Below are 18,186 nucleotides of genomic sequence, written 5' to 3' on the forward strand. Positions count from 1 at the left end.
TAGGGAGGTCCTATGGCTTTTCTGTGGTCCCGGTCTTCTCATCTGTCAGACGTAGAGACCACAGCAACCTCTCTACTTGCTGTACATCTGAGCGTGATCAATGCTCAAGCACTTTGTCTTCTAAAAATACTGGGTAAAGCTAGTACTGAATAAAAGCTTTTACAGAAATAAGCTGTTATTTCCTTGAGTTCAGATTTATATTCAACAAACAGAACTCATTTCCTCAACCATCCCAACTCCAAATTTTTATATACAAAGGGTTGTGGGGGGGGGGGGTTGTTTTGTTTTGTCTGTTTGCCGTTTTTAAAAAGCCTATATAGGGGCGCCTGGGTGGCTTAGTCGGTTAAGCGTCCGACTTCAGCTCACGTCACGATCTCGCGGTCCATGAGTTCAAGCCCCGGGTCAGGCTCTGTGCTGACCGCTCAGAGCCTGGAGCCTGCTTCAGATTCTGTGTCTCCCTCTCTCTCTGACCTTCCCCCATTCATGCTCTGTCTCTCTGTCTCAAAAATAAATAAACGTTAAATAAATAAATAAATAAATAAATAAATAAAAATAAAAAGCCTATGTAGCACTGTTAAAGGTAAAACCACAGGGACGAAGATGTATGCTTTCCCCAGGAGCACAGCATGGGAAGGTCTCCTTTCCTTCTCTGAGTCTGAGACATGGAGCCTCCTCATCTGAGATCAGCCAGGGAGCGTCTGGCCTCATGTTTGTTGTCTCCTCCACCTCAGTCCACCCCACAAGGAGACAGTGTGAGACAACAAAGAGAATGAGACAGAAACCGGGGCCCTCTGGCTCTGAGGGGGAGGCCAACCACCCACCCCGGACTTTTCCCTTTCACCCGGCGGGCAGCTGCAGGCCTCCACCTGCAGGCTGGGCTTCCGGGCCCTGACCTCCAGCTGAGGCAGGGAGGGAGGGAGGGATCCCCAGTCCTCAGGCCCAGGTGATTAAAATAGAGCCCAGAATGAGGTCTTGCCCGACCGGACAGAGCACGAAGGCCCAGTGCCGGGGGGCCAGGGCTGGCTGGTGTTGGGGTGCAGCTCTGGGAAGGCGAACTGCAGGACTCCAGGAGGGCCGCCGGGGGGAAGCTATGTGGCAAGAAAGCAGAGTTTGGCTCAGGCCCTGCCCTCCCCCCAGGTCTGACTTTTCTCCTGCACTGCCTCCTTCCTGCCTGGGGCAACCGGGGACTCAGCCTCTGCCCTGTGAGAAAAGAGACAGGAGATTCACCTAGTGAATTCCTTGTGGCCCAAGTGCAAGAGGCTGGAAGGACCTCCTCTAGAGAAGCACTGCACAGGAGACGCGTCGGCAGAGCGGTAGGTCTCAGAGGTCAGCCTCTTTCTTCTCATATGAGGCTGGGGGGTGACGGCGCACAGTTCAGTGGGGCTCCCCAGGCCCTTTCATCCTTGCAGCTACCGTTGGAGATTCTTGTTTAATTATTATTATGTATTTTTTAAAGTTTATTTCCTTCTTGTAATTTTTGAGAGAGCGAGCACTAGTGGAGGGGGGGCAGGGAGACAGGGAGAGAGAATCCCGAGAAGGCTCTGCACTGTCAGCACACAGCTCCATGTGGGGCTCAAACTCACAAACCACGAGACCATGCATGACCTGAGCTGAAGGGGGATGCTTAACCACCTGAGCCACCTAGGTGCCCCTGCATTTGAAGATTCCAAAGGAAGAAGTTCGTGGGTCCCTGGCACTCTTCATTTTCTTTTTCCCTGCTCATAAAAAGCGTGGTTACTATGTGCCTCCTTACAACGCTGTTACAGAACCATTGGCTACATTCTCTATGCTGTACGTTTCACCAGTAGTTTGGGGCTATTTTTGTTTGTAAATATGGGTTTTGAATATGGCAAACAGATTGAATGAAAGAACAAATATTTAAACATATTCTGAAAGTTAATACTTCTAATTCCATTATTTAAAAATGATCTATTTCTTATCAAAAGCAACATCTTGTAGGCTTCTCAAGAATTCTCATTTATTATCCACCATTGTTTGATCCCACGAGAACATTTGCTTTTCATTTGTAAATATGTCTTCTTTGGAGCCCTTCCGTGATTTATTTGGTTGTTATAACTCCTAACTTAGAAAGGATTATCTAAAATTTATTCAGTCATAGAACTTCACATCTGGAAGGGTCATTAGTGGTCATTTAGTCCAATATCCCTCCCAGAGCAGAAATTCCTTCCACAACCTTGGTCAGTGGTATGCTTGAATACCTCCTACATCGGCAAGCTCACTACCTTCTATGAAAGCCTCATCTGTTTTTTTTTTTTTTTGGGGCTGTTTATTTTTTTTTTTTGAAATTTATTGTCAAATTGGTTTTCATACAACACCCAGTGCTCATCCCAAAAGGTGCCCTCCTCAATGCCCATCACCTACCCTACCCTCCCTCCCACCCCCCATCAACCCTCAGTTTGTTCTCAGTTTTTAAGAGTCTCTTATGCTTTGGCTCTCTCCCACTCTAACCTCTTTTCTTTTTTTTTTTCCTTCCCCTCCCCCATGGGTTTCTGTTAAGTTTCTCAGGATCCACATAAGAGTGAAACCATATGGTATCTGTCTTTCTCTGTATGGCTTATTTCACTTACCATAACACTCTCCAGTTCCGTCCACGTTGCTACAAAGGGCCATATTTCATTCTTTCTCATTGGCACGTAGTACTCCATTGGGTATATAAACCACAATTTCTTTATCCATTCATCAGTTGATGGACACTTAGGCTCTTTCCATAATTTGGCTATTGTTGAGAGTGCTGCTATAAACATTGGGGTACAAGTGCCCCTATGCCTCAGTACTCCTGTATCCCTTGGGTAAATTCCTAGCAGTGCTACTGCTGGGTCATAGGGTAGGTCTATTTTTAATTTTTTGAGGAACCTCCACACTGTTTTCCAGAATGGCTGCACCAATTTGCATTCCCACCAACAGTGCAAGAGGGTTCCCGTTTCTCCACATCCTCTCCAGCATCGATAGTCTCCTGATTTGTTCATTTTGGCCACTCTGACTGGTGTGAGGTGATATCTGAGTGTGGTTTTGATTTGTATTTCCCTGATGAGGAGCGACGTTGAGCATCTTTTCATGTGCCTGTTGGCCATCCGGATGTCTTCTTTAGAGAAGTGTCTATTCATGTTTTCTGCCCATTTCTTCACTGGGTTATTTGTTTTTCAGGTGTGGAGTTTGGTGAGCTCTTTATAGATTTTGGATACTAGCCCTTTGTCCGATAGGTCATTTGCAAATATCTTTTCCCATTCCGTTGGTTGCCTTTTAGTTTTGTTGGTTGTTTCCTTTGCTGTGCAGAAGCTTTTTATCTTCATGAGGTCCCAGTAGTTCATTTTTGCTTTTAATTCCCTTGTCTTTGGGGATGTGTCGAGTAAGAGAAGGCTACAGCTGAGGTCAGAGAGGTCTTTTCCTGCTTTCTCCTCTAAGGTTTTGATGGTTTCCTGTCTCACATTCAGGTCCTTTATCCATTTTGAGTTTATTTTTGTGAATGGTGTGAGAAAGTGGTCTAGTTTCAACCTTCTGCATGTTGCTGTCCAGTTCTCCCAGCACCATTTGTTAAAGAGGCTGTCTTTTTTCCATTGGATGTTCTTTCCTGCTTTGTCAAAGATTAGTTGGCCATACGTTTGTGGGTCTAGTTCTGGGGTTTCTATTGTATTCCATTGGTCTATGTGTCTGTTTTTGTGCCAATACCATGCTGTCTTGATGATTACAGCTCTGTAGTAGAGGCTAAAGTCTGGGATTGTGATGCCTCCTGCTTTGGTCTTCTTCTTCAAAATTACTTTGGCTATGCGGGGCCTTTTGTGGTTCCATATGAATTTTAGGATTGCTTGTTCTAGCTTCAAGAAGAATGCTGGTGCAATTTCGATTGGGATTGCATTGAATGTGTAGATAGCTTTAGGTAGTATTGACATTTTGACAATATTTATTCTTCCAATCCATGAGCATGGAATGTTTTCCAATTTCTTTATATCTTCTTCAATTTCCTTCATAAGCTTTCTATAGTTTTCAGCATACAGATCTTTTACATCTTTGGTTAGATTTATCCCTAGGTATTTTATGCTTCTTGGTGCAATTGTGAATGGGATCAGTTTCTTTATTTGTCTTTCTTTTGCTTCATTATTAGTGTATAAGAATGCAACTGATTTCTGTACATTGATTTTGTATCCTGCAATTTTGCTAAATTCATCTATCAATTCTAGCAGACTTTTGGTGGAGTCTATCGGATTTTCCATGTATGATATCATGTCATCTGCCATATCAACCTGGACTCTTATTTGTTGGGAGATTTTTGATAACTGCTTCAATTTCTTCACTGGTTATGGGTCTGTTCAAGCTTTCTATTTCCTCCTGATTGAGTTTTGGAAGTGTGTGGGTGTTTAGGAATTTGTCCATTTCTTCCAGGTTGTCCATTTTGTTGGCACATAATTTTTCATAGTATTCCCTAATTGCTTGTATTTCTGAGGCATTGGTTGCAATAATTCCATTTTCATTCATGATTTTATCTATTTGGGTCATCTCCCTTTTCTTTTTGAGAAGCCTGGCTAGAGGTTTATCAATTTTGTTTATTTTTTTGAAGAACCAACTCTTGTTTTCATTGATCTGCTCTACAATTTTTTTAGATTCTATGTTTTTTAGATTCTAGTTTATGTCTGCTCTGATCTTTATTATTTCTCTTCTTCTGCTGGGTTTAGGCTGTCTCTGCTGTTCTGCTATTTCCTTTAGGTGTGCTGTTAGATTTTGTATTTGGGATTTTTCTTGTTTCTTGAGATAGGCCTGGATTGCAATGTATTTTCCTCTCAGGACTGCCTTCACTGCATCCTAAAGTGTTTGGATTGTTGTATTTTCATCTTCATTTGTTTCCATATATTTTTTAATTTCTTCTCTAATTGCCTGGTTGACCCATTCATTCTTTAGTAGGGTGTTCTTTAACCTCCATGCTTTTGGAGTTTTTCCAGACTTTTTCCTGTGGTTGATTTCAAGCTTCATAGCATTGTGGTCTGAAAGTATGCATGGTATGATCTCAGTTTTTGTATACTTATGAAGCGCTGTTTTGTGACCCAGTATATGATCTATCTTGGAGAATGTTCCATGTGCATTCGAGAAGAAAGTATATTCTGTTGCTTTGGGATGCAGAGTTCTAAATATATCTGTCAAGTCCATCTGATCCAATGTCTCATTCAGGGCCCTTGTTTCTTTATTGACCGTGTGTCTAGATGATCTATCCATTTCTGTAAGTGGGGTGTTAAAGTCCCCTGCAATTACCACATTCTAATCAATAATGTTGCTTATGTTTGTGAGTAATTGTTTTATATATATGGGGGCTCCCATATTCGGCACATAGACATTTATAATTGTTAGTTCTTCCTGATGGATACACCCTGTAATTATTATAAAATGTCCTTCTTCATCTCTTCTTACAGCCTTTAATTTAAAATCTAGTTTGTCTGATACATGTATGGCCACTCCAGCTTTCTTTTGACTTCCAGTAACATGATAGACAGTTCTCCATCCCCTCACTTTCAATCTAAAGGTATCCTCAGGTCTAAAATGAGTCTCTTGTAGACAGCAAATAGATGGGTCTTGTTTTTTTATACATTCTGATACCCTATGTCTTTTGGTTGGCACATTTAGTCCATTTACATTCAGTGTTATTATAGAAAGATAGGGGTTTAGAGTCATTGTGATGTCTGTAGGTTTCATGCTTGTAGCGATGTCTCCAGTACTTTGTCTCACAGGATCCCCCTTAGGATCTCTTGTCGGGCTGGTTTAGCAGTGATGAATTCCTTCAGTTTTTGTTTGTGTGGGAAGACCTTTATCTCTCCTTCTATTCTAAATGACAGACTTGCTGGATAAAGGATTCTCGGCTGCATATTTTTTCTGTTCATCACATTGAAGATCTCCTGCCATTCCTTTCTGGCCTGCCAAGTTTCAGTAGAGAGATCGGTCACAAGTCTTATCGGTCTCCCCTTATATGTTAGAGCATGTTTATCCCTAGCTGCTTTCAGAATTTTCTCTTTATCCTTGTATTTTGCCAGTTTGACTATGATATGTCGTGCAGAAGATCAATTCAAGTTACATCTGAAGGGAGTTCTCTGTGCCTCTTGGATTTCAATGCCTTTTTCCTTCCCCAGATCAGGGAAGTTCTCAGCTGTGTTTCTTCAAGTGCACCTTCAGCACCTTTCCCTCTCTCTTCCTCCTTTGGAATACCAATTATGCGTATATTATTTCTCTTTAGTGCATCACTTAGTTCTCTAATTTTCCCCTCATACTCCTGGACTTTTTTATCTCTCTTTTTCTCAGCTTCCTCTTTTTCCATAATTTTATCTTCTAGTTCACCTATTCTCTCCTCTGCCTCTTCGATCTAAGCTGTGGTTGTCTCCATTTTATTTTGCAGTTCACTTATAGCATTTTTTAGCTCCTCCTGACTGTTCCTTAGTCCCTTGATCTCTGTAGCAAGAGATTCTCTGCTGTCCTCTATACTGTTTTCAAGCCCAGCGATTAATTTTATGACTATTATTCTAAATTCACTTTCTGTTATATTGTTTAAATCCTTTTTGATCAGTTCGTTAGCTGTTGTTATTTCCTGGAGATTCTTTTGAGGGGAATTCTTCCGTTTCGTCATTTTGGATAGAACTGCAGGGCACTTCCCCTGTGCTGTCTTGAATAACTTGCATTGGTGGGTGGGGCTGCAGTCAGACCTGATGTCTGCCCCCAGCCCACCGCTGGGGCCACAGTCAGACTGGTTGTGCCTTCTCTTCCCCTCTCCTAGGGGCGGGATTCACTGTGGGGTGGCGTGGCCCATCTGGGCTACTTGCACACTGCCAGGCTTGTGGTGCTGGGGATCTGGCGTATTAGCTGGGGTGGGTAGGCAAGGTGCACGGGGGCAGGAGGGGCAGGCTCAGCTCGCTTATCCTTCAGTGATCCGCTTCGGGAGGGGCCCTGCAGCACCGGGAGGGAGTCAGACCCGCCGCCAGAGGGATGGATCCGCAGAAGGACAGCATTCGGTGTTTGCACGGTGCAAGCAAGTTCCCTGGCAGAAACTGGTTCCCTTTTGGATTTGGGCTGGGGGATGGGTGAGGGAGATGGCGCTGGCGAGCGCCTTTGTTCCCTGCCAAGCTGAGCTCTGTTGTCCGAGGCTCAACAACTCTCCCTCCCGTTGTCCTCCAGCCCTCCTGCTCTCCGAGCAGAGCTGTTAACTTATAACCTTCCAGATGTTAAGTCCCGCTTGCTGTCGGAACACACTCCGTCCGGCCCCTCCGCTTTTGCAAGCCCAACTCAGGGGCTCTGCTTGACCGGCGGGCCGCCCCTCCGCCCCGGCTCCCTCCTGCCAGTTCATGTAGCGCGCACAGCCTCTCCACCCTTCCTACCCTCTTCCGTGGGCCTCTCGTCTACGCTTGGCTCCAGAGAGTCCGTTCTGCTAATCTTCTGGTGGTTTTCTGGGTTTTTTAGGCAGGTGTAAGTGGAATCTAAGTGATCAGCAGGACGCGGTGAGCCCAAAGTCCTCCTGTGCCGCCATCTTCTTCCCAGAAAGAGCCTCATCTGTTTTTTAAAGCTGCTTATCTTTAAGTTCTGTCCACCACAGATGAAAGTTTCATGTTGTCTACGTGTGTGCCTCCAACCCCCAACGCAGAACTCAGCACATCAAAAATGTTCAATAAATGTTCATTGCATGAACAAGTACAAGTTTGAATTCATTCACTCAGTTGTTTAGTGAACATCTCTCCTAGGGCGGGTGTTATTTGCAATGTCGAGGGTATGACATTGGACAAGAAAAACACAGTTCCAGGCCCAGGAGGTGTTTTCACTTCAATTGGAATGAATTGTCCATCCAGAATCCCCTTTCCTATTTAAATCTCAGGTACAAATAGAGGGCAGACAGGGAGCAGTAACATTAGGACAGGTTGAGGAATAGGTAAGGGGTTCTTGAATAGTCCTAGAGAACTTCCTTGACAACCCCAGAAGAAGACAAGACTTCCTGTCAGGCTAGGCTGGTGGGCATTCCAAGTGCTATTGGAACATTCAAGAAATTCAGGGATGCCTGGGTGGCTCAGTTGGTTAAGCATCTGACTCTTGATTTCGGTTCAGGTCATGATCTAAGGGTTCGTGAGAGTGAGCCCCACATCAGGCTTACACTGATAGCACAGAGCCTGCTTGGGATTCTCTCTCCCTTTCTCTCTGCCCCTCCCCTGCTTATTCTCTCTCTCTGTCTCAAAATAAATAAACATTAAAAAAAAAGAAATGTAAACTTATTTTATCCCTAAAACAAGTAAAGCAGGATGTTCAGTATAGATAGAGATAAGGTAGAGAGGTGTTAGTACATACATTTACACTTTCCTACTTATCGACACATGTATATATATGTGTGTATATAGACATACACATACATATATATACACACATATATTCCTTCTTCTATGGTTTCAGGGATAGAATTTAGTGATTCGTCACTTACCTATAACACCCAGTACTCATCCCAAGTGCCTCCTTAATGCCCATCACCCCTTTAGCCCATTCCCCCACCCACCCCACATCCAGCAACCCTCAGTTTGCTCTCTATATTTAAGAGTCTCTTATGGCTTGCCTCCCTCTCTGTTTTTATCTTATTTTCCCTTCTCTTTCCCTATGTTCACCTGTTTTGTTTCTTAAATTCCACGTGAATGAAATCATATGATATTTGTCTTTCTCTGACTTATTTAGCTTAGCATAATACACTCTAGCCCCATCCACGTTGTTGCAAATGGCAAGATTTCATTCTTTTTTATCGCCAAGTAATATTCCATTATTTATATATGTGTATATATATACATATATATATGTGTGTATATATATATACACATATGGTATATATGTGTATATACATGTGGTATATGTGTGTGTGTGTGTGTGTATATATATATATATATACACACCACATCTTCTTTATCCATTGGTCAGTTGACGGACATTTGAGCTCTTTCCGTAATTTGGCTATCGTTGATAGTGCTGCTATAAACATTGGGGTGCATGTGCTCCTTCAAAACAGCATACCTGTATCCCTTGGATAAATACCTAGTAGTGCAATTGCTGGGTCATAGGGTAGTTCTATTTTTAATTTTTTGAGGAACCTCCCTACTGTTTTCCAGAGTGGCTGTGCCAGCTTGCATTCCCACCAGCAATGCAAAAGAGAGCCTCTTTCTCCACATCCTCACCAACATCTGTTGCCTGAGTTGTTAATGTTAGCCCTTCTGACAGGTGGGAGATGCTGTCCCATTGTGGTTTTGATTTGTATTTCCCTGATGATGAGCGATGTTGAACATTTTTCATGTCTGTTAGCCATCTGGATTCTTCTTTGAATGCACATTTATTCTTATTCAAACATACATACTCACATAAAAATGGAAGGATATTGACTAAATTTTTAAAATAATCATCTCTAGGCACTAGGATTATAAACTTATTCTTTTTGTTTTCTATATTTGATACATCTTATATAATAAACAAGCATTACATATGCAAAAGAAATTTTATAAAGCAAAACAAACAAACAAACAAACAAAACCCAGCAGGTCCCGTGAACTGGTGGTACTCTTGATGCCTTGGTGCTATCTTCTTGCCAGTGCCTCCCTCCACCTCACCTCTGCCTCTCCACACCTTCAGGTCAGGTAAATAGAGTCCCAGCTCAAGCGTCACCTCCCCTAAAAGTTTTCCTGATGCCCCCGGCCCCAGGGACCCTGCATCTTTCTTTCTTTGTGTGCAGAAATTCATGATGGCACCTACAAGTGTGCGTTGGGTACTCCTCTGGCAGTTTGCAAACTGGTTGTGAGCATCTGGCAGCCTGGCTCTGTGCCGCTTGGTTCTGGACTCCAGTCCCCAGCTTGGTGCCTCACCCTCCACCATCCCCCCCACCAAGATGTGTGATGAATGCTTGGGCCTCGCCTAGCTCACTGCCTCAGCTGGTTTCTGGTCTCCCACTCGGGTCACATTGGCTCCTCCTTGAATGCTCCCTGCTGTCTACTAAGAAATGCAGTGCCTTAGGGCATCCAAGAGCCTCTACAATATGGCACCAGCTCACCGTTCCAGCCCTACTTTTCTCCTTTGTATCCCTTCCCGGGACCACCCATCCTGCCCTCAACAGGTCATGCTTCCCCACCTGTGCTCCTGCTGTTGTTTTAAACTGAAATTCTCTTCTCCGTCTCCATCTAAAGAATTCCTAAAAATTCACCAGAAATTAGGATAACACCAACAGCTACCCTTATAACTGATGGGACCGAATGATACAAGGCGTGTGGAGCTTGTGACACTGTGCTTTGCAACTGCTAAGTATATAACGAATAATAGCTGTTATTATTACCATCAGCAGCAACATCATTGCTATGTGTCAGGCACCACCCTCCACCCTAATGATAAAGAGTTTTATAAAAAGGTTCTTGCACCCAGGCAGGTAAAAAACTCACTATCCCACAATATGATAGGTATATGACAGAGCCAGAAACAAAAAAGCTATGGGAGCAAAGGATTGGGGGAGAGACGTGGCGTCTTCCCAGAAGACAGGCTGTTTTTACTGAGTCTTAAAGGTCAAATGGGAATTTCACCAGGAGAAAAGTAAAGAATAGGGGAAGGTTCTCCCAGCAGAGGAAATACCAAAAGCAAAGGTATGGAGGAAAAAATGAGTTTGGACAGCTGCATGGACTGAATAGCCGAGGCCTTCCTCTTTTCTAGCACATTGCAGAGAATCGCCTTCTACTGCCCAGAGAGCACAGCTGGGGTGCTGGGCTGATGGAGGGAGTGTGCAGAGCCCCGGAACTCTTGGCCATCACTCGCCAAGTGAGGGGACAAGAGGCCTAATTCCTGGTGGGAAGGGCAGAGTTGCTAAGCTCTTAGCTGAGGGAGACGAGAAACCTGGGCCACCCTTCCAGCAGAGGCTTGGGGAAGCCACGGTTGGCAGTAACTGTGAAGAGACAGCCAAGGGGCCGGAGTGCAGCCAGCGGGCCGCCCATGCAGTCCTCCTCATAACAACCATTGTTTACTTTGGATGCTGGCTGTCCCCGCAGTCCGCACACAAGATTTATCACCAGAAGCTAGTCACTCAGACTGTAACACTAACAGCCTTTTCAAACACAAGTCTTCCCCTACACGGCGAGAAGTGGAGGATGTGAAGGGAAAAATAGTGTCCATTCTGGAGACAGCTATCATGCCTAATGGATTTAGAGAAAGGAAGTTCTAGAGACACGTGAGGAAGTATCCCCCTCTGTATTCAACAACTTCAGTACCGCGTTCCTACCACGGAGTAATATCCTAAAATGTTAAACTGTGTACATACATGTTCCCTGTGTTTTCCCCTACCCTCCTTTCAATCAGGAAACCAAGCCTTGTGATGTCTTGAGAGGGGATTTCAGCAACAAAGAAAGCAGATGTCAATTCTAGAGAAATAGGGGTCTCTATTCTTCTGAGGTCGGGACAGGAAGAGTGTCCTTGAGGAGTGGTAAGATAGGAAATAGAGATTCCTGGAAGTGGAAAGCAAATAACAAGACTCCCGAGAGGAATGGTTCAGTGGTTACAGATGCACCAAAGATTCCTGGAGCCCAGGCAGGGCTGTGAGGAGGGAACACAGAAAATAGGCAAACAGGTGTAATTAGAGACCTGCAGAGGTCTCCCTGATGCCCCAATACTTGAAACCCTGGGACGAGGCTGAGTCTTTAAAATGACTAGGTTGAAAATTTTTGCTAGTCAAGTCAAATGGGAGCTCAAATAAGTCTTCTTTGCCAGTGGAAACAACCCTTCCACGGTCATCTGCATTGCCTAAGGAAGCTATAATGGTGTCCCCTGAAGCAGTTGCCTTGTAGGACACTGTCAATCCTCCTCAGGACCCACCCCCATCCCCCCTCTTTGCTTCCAGACCTGTAACTAGACTAAGTCCCAGCAGGCCCCAAAAGAGGAACAAAATGTGACCCGTGGGGAGGCACGCCACCCTGCCAAAGAAGTACATGATTTTTCCAGTTTATATGAACGGAAATCTGGGGAATATGTGTAGGAATGGTTACTAAGGGTGTAAGATAATCGCAGAAGGAACACAAAGTTGGATCGGGCCAAACTGATTGATATTGGCCTACTAAGCAGACACTCTGAACTTAATGCTGTGGCTCAAGGGATTAGAAAGGGCTCTAACAGTTTGGTTCGTTGGCTGAAGCATGGACCAAAGAGTAGCCTATACTAAATGAAATTAAAATTGCAGAACTGTCTTGGTGGATTGTAGAAGAAGGTATGTAAAAGCTTAGGGTGACTAGAACATTAGAATGGACTTAAAGTTTTTTTGTGTTTTGTGTTTGTGGGTTTTTGTTTGTTTTTTGTTTTTTGTTTTTTGTTTTTTTTAGCAGGGGAGGTGTGGAGAGAGGGAGAGAGAGAATCCCAAGCAAGCTCTGTGCTGTCAGCACAGAGCTCAACATGGGGTTCGAACCCAAGAACAATGAGATCATGACCTGAGCTGAAATCAAGAGTTGAATGTTCAACCAGCTGAGCCACCCAGGCACCTCTAGAGCGCATTTATCATATAAGATCTGCTCAAAGGTCCAGAGGGCATATTTACCACTATGACTATGAGAAATTAATTTCTGAGGGAACCCTAGCATCCTGCAGAAACTCTGTGGTCACCCTTCTCTGAGGCCAGTAATCTCCATAGTAACTGCTATCACTAAATTGCAGTCCTTAGATGTAACGGGGATAATTAGATCCTGGGGTAGCAGGGGCCAAGTGGTGACACTTAATTGCCAAAGACAAGGTGGATATGGTCACCCTACTGGATTATGGTCACCCTACTGGATAGCAGTAATCAGAATAGTAGGACTTACAGAGACCTATGGCCTTGACTAGCTGATCATGGTGTCCCTAGAAGTGACACAGACAGGCAGCCTATTAAATTCTTACTTATCTATGTAAGAAGAGTTGAAACCAAATGAACTGAAGTCTAACTTGAATCATGAGAATAGAGATCCCTGGCCTCTCAGTGAATTCCTGGACTTGAGCCAGTTTAGAAACCCAGGACCTTGAATGAAGAAGAGGCTGGACTTCACCATACTGCCCCAAATTTATACCATTAATATATCTCCTAAGGTAAAGGATAAGTTGTGTGTCTGGCACCTCCTACCACCAAAAAGTGTGACTCTGTATTTTGGAAAGAACATACTTCTCATTTGGGTATACTACTCCAGCCCGTTTACTGAGTGACCTGAAGAGCTACTAGTTTTTTTTGTTTTTTTTTTTTTTTTTAATTTAAAAAAAATTTTTTTTTTCAACGTTTATTTATTTTTGGGACAGAGAGAGACAGAGCATGAACGGGGGAGGGGCAGAGAGAGAGGGAGACACAGAATCGGAAACAGGCTCCAGGCTCTGAGCCATCAGCCCAGAGCCCGACGCGGGGCTCAAACTCACGGACCGCGAGATCGTGACCTGGCTGAAGTCGGACGCTTAACCGACTGCGCCACCCAGGCGCCCCAGAGCTACTAGTTTTGAGTGGAGCCCAGAACAAAAATGGTCAGCAGCAGAGCCAGCTACCATGCAGGCTATTATGCCACTTGGGCCATATAGCCCAGCAGATCCAAGAGTGCTTAAAGTGTCAGTGGCAGAGGGGCACCCAGGTGGCTCAGTTAGTTAAGGATCTGACTCTTGATTTTGGCTCAGGTCATGATTTCATGGTTGTTGAGTTCTAGCCCCAAGTCTGCTTGGGATTTCCTCTCTCTGCCCCTTCCCTACATGTCCTCTCTCTCTCTCTCTCTCTCTCTCTCACACACACACACACACACACACACACACATTAAATAAATAAGTTTTTTTTAATGGTGATTAGAACTTACAGAAATTTTTTTAAAAAGTATCATTGGCAGGTAGAAATGCTATTCAGAGCCTTTGTCAGGCCTGTATAGGTGCATCATAGCACAAATCCTTAGGAACAAAGCCCTGCCATCTCCTGCAGATAACTACTGTCCTGTTGAGAAACAGCTCTTGGTCAGTTACTGGGTCTTAGTAGAGAGTGAACACTTACCTGTGAGTCACCATGTTACCATTAGACCTGAGCTGCCCATCATGAACTACGTGTTTTTTGACCCATCAAGACTTAAAGTTGGACATGCAAAGCAGCACTCCACCATCAAATGCAAGTGGAATATACAGTCAGGCTGGAAGGCACAAGCAAATTACATGAAGAAGTGGCCCAAGTGCCCTTTATCCATGATCCCCACTGCTGGTCTCCACATTACTTTTTCTCTCCCAGCCTACATCTATGGCCTCAAGGGGCATTCCCTACAACCAGCTGACTGATAGAAAACTCGGGTCTGTTTTACATATGGTGCTGCAACATTTGCAAACACCATATGAAAGCAGATGGCTTGAGCACTGATAGCCCCTTTCTGGAACATCCCTGAAGGACAGTGGTGAAGAGGAATCTTCCCTGTGGGTAGAACTTCAAGCAATGTACCTGCTTGTCCATTTTATGTGGAAGGAGAAAGGGCCAGATGTGTGATTGTAAGCTGATTCATGGACTATGGCCAATGGTTTGGCTGGATGGGCATGGGCAGAGATTTGGAAGGAACATGATTAGCAAACCGGTAACAAGGAAATTTGGGGAAGAAGTGTGTGTGTATAGACTTCTCTGAATAAGTGAAGATATTTGTGTTACATGTGAATGCTCACCAAAGGGTAACCTCAGCAGCAGCTTTTAATAATCAAGTAGATAGGATGACCCATTTTGTAAATACCAGTTAGCTTCTTTCTCCAGCCACCCCTGTCACTGCCCAATGGGTTCATGAACAAAATGTCCCTGGTGACAAGGTTGGAGGTTATACATGGCTTAGCAACTTAGACTTCTACTCACCAAGGTCAACCTGGCTATGGCCACTGCTGAGTGATGAATCTGCCAGCAGCAGAGACCAACCCAGAGTCCCCAATATAATATCATTCCCCAGCATGATCAGTCAGCTACCTGGTGACAGGTTGATTACGTTGGACTTCTTCCATTGTGGAAAGGACAGTGTTTTGTTCTTGCTGAAATAGACACTCTAGATATGGATTTGTGGTCCCTGTGCACAGTGTTTCTGCCAAAACTACCATCTGTGGACTTGTAGAATGCCTTATCTATCATCACAGTATTCCACACAACATTGTGGTTTTTTTTTTTTTTTACCAAGGAACTCACTTTAATTCCTTATTAAATTTAATAAGGGCCCATGCTCATGGAATTAACTGGTCTTACCATGTTGTCCACCATCTTGAAGCAGCTGGCTTGGCCTTTTTTTTTAATTTTTTTTTTCAACGTTTATTTATTTTTGGGACAGAGAGAGACAGAGCATGAACGGGGGAGGGGCAGAGAGAGAGGGAGACACAGAATCGGAAACAGGCTCCAGGCTCTGAGCCATCAGCCCAGAGCCCGACGCGGGGCTCGAACTCACGGACCGCGAGATCGTGACCTGGCTGAAGTCGGACGCTTAACCGACTGCGCCACCCAGGCGCCCCTGGCTTGGCCTTTTAAGAACTCAGTTATAACACCAGCTAGGTGGCAATATCTTCCAGGGCTGAGATGAGGTTCTCTAGATATATGGTCCTCCGTATATGCTCTGAATCGGTGTCCAATAGATGGCATTGTTTCTCTCATAGCCAGGATTCACGGGTTCCAGAATCAAGAGGCGCAAATAGGAGTGGCACCACTATAACTCTTCGTGATCTACCAGCAACATTTTGCTTCTTGTGCCCACAGCCAAATTCTCTGTTGCTCTAGATATCTTGGTTCCAAGAAGGAAAACGCTTCCACTAAGAGACACAGCAATGATTTTGCCACCCAGCCACCTCAGTCTCCTCACAATTCTGAATCAATAGCAAAGACGGGAGTTACAATTCTGGTGAGGGTGACTGATCCTGATTACCAATGGGAAATTGGAGTGTTAACATACAGTGGAAGTAAGAATCTCCTGAAATACAGGAGATTCTTTACAGCATCTCTTAGTACTTACTACCATGCCCTTGTGATTAAAGTTAATGGAAAATTATAACAACCCAATTCAAGCAGCACTACCCTGAGGAAAATGAAAGAATTATTATGAACAACTTATTCCAACAAAACAGACCATCTATATGAAATGGAAAAATTCCAAAACAAACAAAAATGAAAGCAAAATCCATGAATTATCAAAACTTGACTCAAGAAAAAGTAGAAAATCTGATATCAATATCAAGTAAGAACATTGAATTAGCAATTAAAAATCTTTCCACAATCGCTTCTTGGCCTTTGGCTAAGATCAAGTGTAAAAATCTTTCCACAAAGAACAGCCCAGGTCTGATGGCTTTCACTATTGACCTCTATCAAACATTTAAGGAAGAAACAATGTCAAACCTATATAAATGCTTTCAGAAAATAGAATTTGAGGGAATATTCTCAAATTCATTTTAGTGGCCCAGTATTAACCTAATATAAAAGCCACACAAAGAAATCACATGGAAAGGCAATTATATTTTAATATCCCTTATAAATAAAGATGCAAAATCCTTAACAAAAAATAGCAAACCATAGGGCTCCTGGGTGGCTCAGTTGGTTAAGCATCCCACTCTTGCTATCGGCTCAAGTCGTGATCTTGCAGTGGTGAAATTGAGCCCCTCATCAGACTCTGTGCTGAGCATGGAGCCTGCTTAAGATTCTCTCCCTCTCCCTCCCTTCCTCTCTCTCTCTCTCTCTCTCTCTCTCTCTCTCTCCTCCCTCTCCCTCTTTCTCTCTGTCTCTGCCCCTCCTCCCCCTCAAACTAAATAAATAAATATTTAAAACAATAGCAAACCAAATCTGGCAGTAACAACAACAAAATCACCAGGACCAAATGAAATTCATCCCAGAAATACAAGATCAGCTTAATATCCAAAAATCAGTAAGTGTAGTATACCTTAACAAAAGAATAAAAGACAAGTCCATAGACTCATCTCCACAAATACAGAAAAACATCTGGCAAAATCTAATATTTATGATTTTTAAAAAACTCAACAAGCTAGGAACAGAAGGGAGCTTTCTCCACCTGATAAGGGGCATCTATGGGAAAACCTACAGCTAACCACATAATTAATGGTAAAGCCTGCATGCTTCCCCCCTAAGATTGGGAATAAGGCAAGGATGTCCGTCCTACCATTTCTATTCAACATTATGCTGCAGGTTCCAAGCAGGGCAATAAGGCAATGGAAAGAAGTTAAAGGCATACATACTGGAAAGGAAGAAGCAAAATTGTCTTTAGGTTCAGATGGCATAATCCTGTAGACAGAAAGTTTTACAAAATCTACAAGAAAAAAAAAAATTAGACCTAATAAGTAAGTGTGGCAAAATCACAAGATAAAAGATCCTGTTTTGTAGAAATTAACAAGCAATTTCTAAAATGTATATGAAAATCCAAGAGACTTAAGATAATGAAGAAAAAGAAAAACTGAACAAGAGCAACATTAAAGGACTTACTATAAAGCTACAGTAATGGAGACAGTGTGCTATTGGGGTAAGGAGCAACATATAGACCAATGCAACAGAATAGAGAGAACAGAAGTAAACCCTTGTATTTAGGGTAAATGAATTTTTACAAAGATACCAAGGCAATTCAATAAGGAAAAGGATAGCTTTTCAACAAATGCTCCTGAAACAATTGGATATCCACATGCAAAACCAAAATGAAACAAACCGGAAAACGAACTTAGACCTTCACCCCCCGACTGTACACACCGTGCATGGTTTTAACTAGCTCATAGGCCAAGATGTAAATTCTAAACCGATGCAAATTTCTAGAAGAATATCCTTGTAACCTAGGGTTGGGCAAACACTAGCTGGAGCTAATCAAACAAAAGCAAGATCTATAAAAGGGAAAAAAATGCTAAATTGGGCTTCAGCAAGGTTTTATTCTTAAAAGACACCACAAAGAAAATGAAAAGACAGATGGTGGCTACACTTGTGGTGAGCATAGCGTCACATATAGAAAAGCTGAATCACTGTGTTGCACACCTAAAACTAATGTAACACTCTATGTCAACTCTACTCAAGGAAAAAAAAGTTTTTTTATTTAAAAGGCAAGTCACAAATTGGGAGACAAGTCTTGCAAATCCTGCACCCGATAAAAGCCTTGTATGTGAAACTAATCAAGAACTCCTAGAATTCAATGAGACAAACAACCAATTAAAAAATGGGCAAAAAATTCGAATAGTTACTTT

General features: G+C 43.3%; 1 protein-coding gene across 20 annotated transcripts in view; it reads left to right on the plus strand.

Moving 5' to 3' along the window:
• SLC44A3 (solute carrier family 44 member 3) overlaps positions 1 to 18,186 on the plus strand; it is a 328,287-nt gene that overhangs the window by 181,439 nt on the left and 128,662 nt on the right. For all 20 annotated transcript variants that reach the window (XR_006712487.1, XR_006712475.1, XR_006712476.1 and 17 more), the window contains one exon: positions 1,138 to 1,313. The gene's annotated coding sequence lies outside the window, so the exon portion shown is untranslated. The remainder of the gene's footprint in view (positions 1 to 1,137; positions 1,314 to 18,186) is intronic.

Source organism: Leopardus geoffroyi, chromosome C1 (assembly GCF_018350155.1).
Source record: "Leopardus geoffroyi isolate Oge1 chromosome C1, O.geoffroyi_Oge1_pat1.0, whole genome shotgun sequence".
In the NCBI taxonomy this organism is placed as follows: domain Eukaryota; kingdom Metazoa; phylum Chordata; class Mammalia; order Carnivora; family Felidae; genus Leopardus; species Leopardus geoffroyi.